Below are 8,139 nucleotides of genomic sequence, written 5' to 3'. Positions count from 1 at the left end.
AGATCTTCATCGAAATGGCTACTTTATATTATTACGAAAAGACAACAAGTTGTGATTTGATGTCAACGCCTTATTTTGCTGCACCAGAGTCGAAAAATCAATGCTTCATTTTCTTTTGTTTCCTCCTATCTTTCCTCACTTCTCTTCCCCCTTTCCTCTCTCCCCCGCAACTGCTCTTCTATTTACTTTTCTGTTTTGTATTTTACAATACACTATAACTCAATAAAAAGTGTTTTTTTTTAAAAAAAAAATCGGGGGAAGGGAAATGGCTCAGATGTGAAAGCTAAGACACCCATTTGCTCCCTGACATCCCATGGGGGGGGGGGCTTAAATGGACGATGGTCCCAGATGTTTCTGCAGCTGGGTTCAAAGGTTGCACGCTTCTGAACCTCATCGTCTAGAATTCTAAGTCAGGGGAGCTGATGGAAAAAAAAGTTACATGTTTAAAGGTTGGAAGAAAGCCACACTTTGTCCTCAAAAATAGCATTTTATTTCTGCCGTCTCATTAAAAAAAAAACACGCAGTGACGTTATCGAAAGATCGAAATGCAAGCAATTGCCACAGAATTGAAGTTTCAATGCATGATAAATCTAGATAACAAGGCAGCGGTTTAACTCTGCAGCCCCCCCCCCCCCCACAAAAAAAATCTGTTGATAATGCAAGGAAGAAAAAACACATATTCGTTACACAAACTTCCATCTTTTTTCTTTTCTTTTTGCTTGCAAATGGAATACAAATTGCCCAGACAATCATTTCAGACACAATACAGTTAAAATATCTCCCCGGAGGCTAAAAATCCCGATTGCATTGCTAAAAAGAAATGCATATATATATATATATATATATTTTTGGCTGCCTGCTTCAGATTAAAATCAGCCCCAAACCCTCACAGAACAATACTGAAACTGCATTAGCAATATCTTTACAAAAGCAGGCCAGTTATCACTCCTCTTCTGTTCCATCCAGGTGATCAAAAAGATTGTGGAGTTTGTAGTAGAAGAGTGAAGAGGTGAAGTTGAGCCAATGCGATGCAGCTTTCTGGGTGAAGGGCAGCGTTTCCCCTAGAGATGGACTTCAACTCCCAGAATTCCCCAGCCAGCATGGACGGACTTCAACTCCTAGAATTCTCCAGCTGCTTAGTGGACTTCGACTCCCAGAATTCCCCAACCAGCATGGTTGGCTGGGGAAATCTGGGAGTTGAAGTCCATCCATTTTAAAGCTGCCAAGTTCAAGAAAGATGGTTCTAGAGCAGGGGTCTCCAACCTTGGCAATTTTTAAGACTTGTGGAGTTCAACTCCCAGAATTCCTCAGCCAGCTTTGCTTTGTTCCAATGAGTAGCCAGAATATTCATGATTTAACTGTACTCCTGAATAGGTATCCAAGACAGACTTCGAGCTTTAACGCTTAAGTGTCCAACCCTTGGCAACTTTTAAGACTTGTGGACCTCAACTCCCAGAATTCCTGGCTGGGGAGGATTCCATGCTAGCTGGGGGAATTCTGGGAGCTGAAGTCCGTAAGTCTTAAAAGTTGCCAAGGTTGGAGACCCCTGTTCTAGAGCATTAAAGTTGCCCAGATGAACCAGTTACAAGTAGAACGTTGCTCTCCATTGGCGCCTGGAGATGGAGTGGATTTTGGTTCAGCTGGGAGCCATTTTTGAGCTTAAATCACAATGCCTGGAGTTTCCTTCTTTCAAGACACCCCTTTTCAACAATTGTGATCTGAAGGACAACAGAGCCTGCTGTTCGTCGTACTTCGAGACAACCAGCTTCTCTTACCCAGGAGATAATCTCTGTCCCCTTAAAAGTTCAGAAGTCCGGGTCATCGGCATCCCTCATTGCTATCAAGATTTCTTGACCCATCTTGTTCTACTCTGTGGATGGAAGGCCACTGCGGTTCTCCCTCAAGGCTGGTAGAATGTATCGTGTGGAGCGGTTGAAGTGGGAGGACATCTTCCTTCGCTTGAGGAAGCCAAGACTGGAACTCAAGAACTTCTGATGGACAATCCCGGTGGGAAATTCAGAACCGGTTACCATAGCGGGCCACCGTTTCTTTGAAGGCCACTGTCCAAGACACATACGAAGAAGTGAGACAGGAGATATGAAGAGAGGGCATTTCCTCTGCGAGTGTCCTCCTCATGAACTTCTGAGATATGAAGAGAGGGCATTTCCTCTGCGAGTGTCCTCCTCATGAACTTCTGAGATATGAAGAGAGGGCATTTCCTCTGCGAGTGTCCTCCTCATGAACTTCTGAGAGACACTGACATGGCTGAGGCAGGAAGAAGACCCTGGATGAGATTAGATCTTGGCTGGTTGTCTTATGTCCTTAAGCTGACCGTCCATTTTTGTTCTTCTCCTGCACTTTCAAATTATTATTCTTCCCCAAAGAAAGGGGGAAAATTGCATTGTTATGTGCAAAAGTACAGCTGTGGGAACAGGCTCCACTGGACAGCCTGCTAAGGATGGCCTGAGACAAGTGCCCCCACCCCCAAAGACCCTTGGTTATAATGGAAAAGGGACGGAGGGGGCTTGAGTCAAAAGTTGAGTCAAGAGTTGAAGTCAAGGAGCTAACAGTCTCTTCTGCTGCCAAGATCCCGATGAACCGTTATCGTCTAACACAAGGGTCTCCAACCTTGGTCCCTTTAAGACTTGTGGACTTCAACTCCCAGAGTCCCTCAGCCAACAAAGCTGGCTGAGGAACTCTGGGAGTTGAAGTCCACAAGTCTTAAAGGGAGCAAGGTTGGAGACCCCTGGTCCAACAGGTGGGGAAAAATCGATAGCTATTACAGATATCACGGTTAAAATAGGGAGGGAGCGTATAATAATGAGTTTTTGTCCTTTTTCTAATCTTTTGAATAAAATTGTTCAATACAAAAAAATCTCCCTCCCCATCTGTCGATCGACTAAGAATTCTGTAGACCAGGGGTCTCCAACCTTGGTCCCTTTAAGACTTGTGGACTTCAACTCCCAGAGTTCCTCAGCCAACTTTGTGAAGTCCACAAGTCTTAAAGGGACCAAGGTTGGAGACCCCTGCTGTAGACCACGAGACTTAATCGTCTTGGGGAGAAGGAGGGGGAATTTCCCTTTAGGTAAGCAGCCCCCTCCCCCTCTATCCTTTCACCAAGGCTCTTCCCAAAATTGCAAGACCTCCCCTGCCTGCCCATTCTCAAGGTGGCTTGCTCTGCCCAATGTCTTGTAGCCTCAGATCAGCGGTGGGTTGCCCCTGGTTCTGTCCGGTTCTATAGAACCGGTAGTAAAACCGGCGGGAGGCTCTGCCCACCCGCCCCGACGTCATCCAGGGTCTTCTGCACATGTGCAGAATCGCGCTCCTGCACGTGAGTGAAGCAAGCGCACGCCAGGGGTGAAATGTAAAATTTGTTACTACCGGTTCTGGGGGTGTGGCTTGGTGGTGGTGGGGTCATGTGACTGGGTGGGCGTGGCCAATTTTTTTAAAAATAAACTTTTAAAAAGCAGTTTTTCTACAACTTCTTCGGCGGAAGAGGTTGTAAAAAAATGCTTTTAAAAGGATCCGGCGATCAGGCAGCTGGGATCGTCAGAGCCTTTTAAAAGCATTTTTTAAATAACTTCTTCGGCCAAAGAGGTTGTAGAAAAAATGCTTTTAAAAGGCTCTGACAATCCCAGCTGAGCCGTGCGATCATCAGAGGCTCTTTTTTTTTACTTTTAAAAGCATTTTTTTCGGCCAAAGAAAAAATGCTTTTAAAAGTAAGAAAAAAAAAACATCAAAAACTTCTGATGATCGCGCAGTTCAGCTGGGCATGGGTGGGGGGTGGCAGGGATTTTTGCTACCGGTTCTCCAAACCACCTGCTGCCATCACTACCGGATCGGGTGATCCGATCCAAACCGGGAGCATTTCACCCCTGATTCTATCTCTTCAATAGCAATAGCAATAGCAATCTGGGCTTATATACCGCTTTATAGCACCTTCTCAGCGGCTTACAACGTAGAGCGTTATTTGCCCATTGCAAAACCTCATTGCCATGGGCTGGCAATTTTTACCAAACGGGCTCCTCATTATTACCAACCTCGGAAGGACAGCAGGCCGAGTCGAACCTTGAGCTCCGTCGGGATCGAACTCCAGGCTGCAGGCAGAGTTTTGCCGCAAACGCTGCAGTCTAACCACGGCGCTGCCCCCGCCCCCCCCTTGTGACTTGAGGTCAGGCTGGAGAAAAAGGCGTATTCCTACTGCATATATATATATTCAGAGAGGTTGAACTGAAGTGGGGGTCTATTGCTGGAAACCAGTTTCCCTGAGTTGCATTTTCACATTCGACCAACAAAACCCAGAGGCAGCGTTGGGAGAACCTCGACGCTCTGCCCTCCCCGCCTGGATGCCTCTTGTCCCTGATGGTGGAGACAACCCAAGGAAGCTTCCAAGGTCTCCTTCTACAGCTGGGTGCCCTCCACATTGTGGGGGGGAAGCGAATCCTTGTATTCTCAGCCAGCGGGTGGGCCAGGAACTCCCAGGAAAGAGGTGTTCCTACACCTCTGGAAGAAGTCCCAAACTCTGGAGAAGTCTCTATTGAGGCAGGGATGTCCGCTGCGGTTGACCGTGTCTTCTGCTACGTTTCTCCAGGCGTTTTGTGGAGTTTGCCCAAGGCCTGGCTGGCTTGTTCTTGCAAGAGGGACGGGTCGGAAAGAATGGAGGTTGTAGTGCTTAGGTGACGGAGACTGTTCAGAACCACTAGGAGGAGAAGAAGAAAAAAAGGACGCAAAACGAAACCAACCAGCCCGGTTAATTACCATGGCATTCCAGACAAGACAATTGACAAGATCTCATGAGCAGCTCAACTTACTGGGCCTCAGGACAGGGAGCGAGCAGTGTTTGTCCAGCCACATGAAGGCTGTCCGGTTCAGTTCTTGCAGGCTGGTGGTGGAGACCATCTCGTTGAAGGTTTCGAACAGGGGCTCAATGATGACGCTGAACTGCAGGAAAATAGGGGTTAAGGTGCCAACTGGACGGAGGCTGAGATAGCTGGACAGTCAGTGGAAGGGAAGGGAGGGGAGGCTGGAACGCAGGGTACCGCCGGGGAAATGTGGCAGGTTAAATTGAGGCAAAAGGCCCACCCAGCATCATTGGTTGATGAAGCTCCGGGGTCTTCTCAACCTTCTCCAGAACTATGAAAAGTTGGAGAGCACTGTCAATCAAGAACACAAATAGGGGGTTCTACAGACATTAGTTTTTGCGTTCCGTCCGTCTGTCCATCCATTTCATCCAACCTGAAATGCTCCTGAATCCCATTTTTTTTCCATTCTAAAAAGGTCTTCAGGCTTGGCCAATAAAATATTCTATTCTATTCTATTCTATTCTATTCTATTCTATCCTATCCTATCCTATCCTATCCTATCCTATCCTATCCTATCCTATCCTATCCTGGACATAAACTGTTTCAATTCCTACCCTCAAAATGACGCTATAGAGCACTGCACACCAGAACAACTAGACACAAGAACAGTTTTTTCCCGAAGGCCATCACTCTGCTAAACAAATAATTCCCTCAACAATGTCAAACTATTTACTAAGTCTGCACTATTATTAATCTTCTCATCGTTCCCATCACCCATCCCCTTCCACTTATGACTGTAACTTTGTTGCTGGCAATCCTTATGATTTATATTGATATTGTTCTGTTTCCCTTCCCCCAATACTCCCAGCAAAGAGTCCGTCAGAGGCCTTCCTTTTTTTTTCCTTTTATTTACATAGATACATGTCCTGGCCACGTCTACCCACGGGCCTGCCAAGTTTCTGGAGATAACGAGGAAATTATAGATAAGGCCAGAATTACTCACGAATATATTCTTCCCTCCATGAAATAGTTAGCTCGCGCCAAATTCATTGCTTTGTCCGAGACAAAAAACCAGGAAGTCCCGCCTCCTATTTATAGTCTCTGCAGATGTCACTGCATGACAATTATGACTTGGCTTTGTCCCAACTCTTCCGCTGCTGCGCACGTCGATCAAGCCTTCGTAATCTTGCGTCCCTCCAAAACTGTTCTTGGGCGTTGCCAAATCAGAAGAAGGCCGGGAGAATCAGGCCTTGCCGGCCCCTCCCTTTGAGTGGGTGCCAGGGAGGGAGAGGGCTCAAGAGAAACAGGGCTTGCCAGGTCTTCTCCCTCATTTTCTGAATCATCCGAGTCCAGGAGTCTGGGTCCAGGAACCTGGGTCACAACACTATCCCTCACCGCAGGGCCCTTCCCCGGGCTGACGATCGGGATGCGGTCGGGCTGGGTTCTGCTCATGGAAGGCCTGCACCAGGTCAGGGGCATGAGCGTCGGAGGCATCTACCCAGGAGAAATCAGTCCCGTATCCCTTCCACGCGATCAAATATTGGAAGCGACCCTTTAGCCAGCGAGAGTCTCGACGCTGTGGACTTCAGATTCCTCCGACCCGTCCTCGGCGACAGTGACGGGTGCTGTTGGGCACCGAAGGGGACTCGGTGTGGCCTCAGGAACCAGAAGGGACCGGTGAAAACGGGTGGATCCGCATGGATCGTGGCAGGGTCAGTCGGTAGGCTACCGGGTTGATGACTGCCTCGACAGGGAACGGGCCGATGAATCGGTGGTCCAACTTCTTTACCGGCGGTCGGACGGGAGGTGTTTGGTGGAGAGCCACACCGGTCTCCAACTGCCAGCGGGCGTTGCCCGTCGGGAGCGGTCAGCGGACCGTTTGTAGTCCTCCTTTGCCCGATTCAGCTGCTGGCGTACCAACTGTTGGACCGCATGCAATTCCGTCAGGAAGGTCTGCGTTCGGGAACAGGAGAGTCCGGTGGTGCCAGAGGAAGAGCGCGGATGGTACCCACATTGGCAAAGAACGGGGTCATCTGAGTAGAGGTGTGCTGAGAGTTGTTAAAAGCAAACTCCGCCAGAGACAGGTAGTCGGCCCAGTTGTCCTGTTGCTGGTTGATGAAGCAACGGAGATACTGTTCCAGTATACCGATGACCTTCTCTGTACCCCCGTCGGTCTCCGGATGGTGCGATGACGACAGACATACCTGCACCTCCAACGCGCCATCAGGCTCTTCCAGAAGCGGGCTGTGAACTGAACTCCATGGTCCGAAACCACCCTGTCCGGTAGACCATGGAGGCGGAAGATGTGCTGCAGAAAGAGGCGGGCGTTTTGCGGCTGTGGGCAGTCCGCGGCATGGGATGAAGTGTGCCATCTTGGTGAGCATGTCCACCACCACCAGCACCGTGGTGAACCCAGAGGACGGCGGCAGGTCTGTCAGGAAATCCATAGAGATCGCCCCAGGGTCTGTCGGGTGTCGGCAAGGGCTGGAGGAGCCGGGAGGGGCCCCGTGGCGGTCTTGGCTTGCCGGCACGGTACGCAGGATGTCACGTAGGCATGTATATCATGCCGCACTGGGCCACCAAAAGGTCCGTGTCACCAGGTGGAGGGTCTTGAAGAACCCAAAATGTCCTGCTGCAGGGTTGTCGTGGCACTGGGTCATGACGACAAGCAAAAGTCGGGGAAGCCAGAATTGACCTGATTCACTTAAGAACTGCAGGGCTGATTCGCTTAACAGCCGCCTTGCTGAGCGACGGAAATTCTAGCCCCGGTTGTGGTTGTAAAGTGCGGGACCGCCTGCAAGGGCTTTTTAGCCCTCGGTTAATACTGTATTTTTCGGAGTATAAGATGCACTTCTTTGCCCCGTAAAAGAAGCTAAAAATTTGGGTGCGTCTTTTACACCAAAAACGCGAGGCACAGAGGCGGCGATGGTCTGTGGCAACCCCTGCAGCCTGGAACAGCTGATTGGGGGTATTCCGGGAGGCCGATCCATCCGCTCATCAGCTGCTCGTGCTGAATGAGGCTGCAATAATGTGCTGAAGCTGACCCGACTGTTCGCTACTTGCTGCAAGGACTCAAGAATTTGCAGCAGCAATCACGTCCAGAAAGCACACGTAAGTAACTAATTCATCAGGATTCATTAACTTCTTTTTATATATAATATAACACATGAAGTAAATATACAATACCAAAAGCAGGTTTTCCAACGTGGTAATAAATACAAGCAGAACACAAGCAGGGGAGAGGAGTTTCAGTTTTAAACAGCAGACTATTTTAGAGCTCAGCACAGACTCATGAGCTGCAGAGCTAAGCCACGCCCAGGCTCCTTGCTGTCTCCTG

General features: G+C 48.9%; 1 long non-coding RNA gene across 2 annotated transcripts; it reads right to left on the bottom strand.

Moving 5' to 3' along the window:
• Nucleotides 1–246: 246 nt before the first annotated feature.
• Nucleotides 247–5,633, bottom strand: LOC131185557 (uncharacterized). 2 transcript variants are annotated; one of them, XR_009152183.1, is made up of 3 exons: nt 4,812–5,594; nt 2,757–4,699; nt 247–2,628 (listed from the first exon to the last, which is right to left on the bottom strand). It is a non-coding gene; the product is annotated as an uncharacterized LOC131185557 (long non-coding RNA). The 2 variants fall into 2 exon arrangements; XR_009152182.1 differs by having other exon boundaries at nt 247–4,699; nt 4,812–5,633.
• Between the last annotated feature and the right edge of the window lie 2,506 nt (nt 5,634–8,139).

Source organism: Ahaetulla prasina, chromosome 15 (genome assembly GCF_028640845.1).
Source record: "Ahaetulla prasina isolate Xishuangbanna chromosome 15, ASM2864084v1, whole genome shotgun sequence".
Lineage (NCBI taxonomy): Eukaryota > Metazoa > Chordata > Lepidosauria > Squamata > Colubridae > Ahaetulla > Ahaetulla prasina.
Note: the sequence above shows the minus strand (reverse complement) of the source record. Positions and strands in the feature narration are given on the sequence as shown.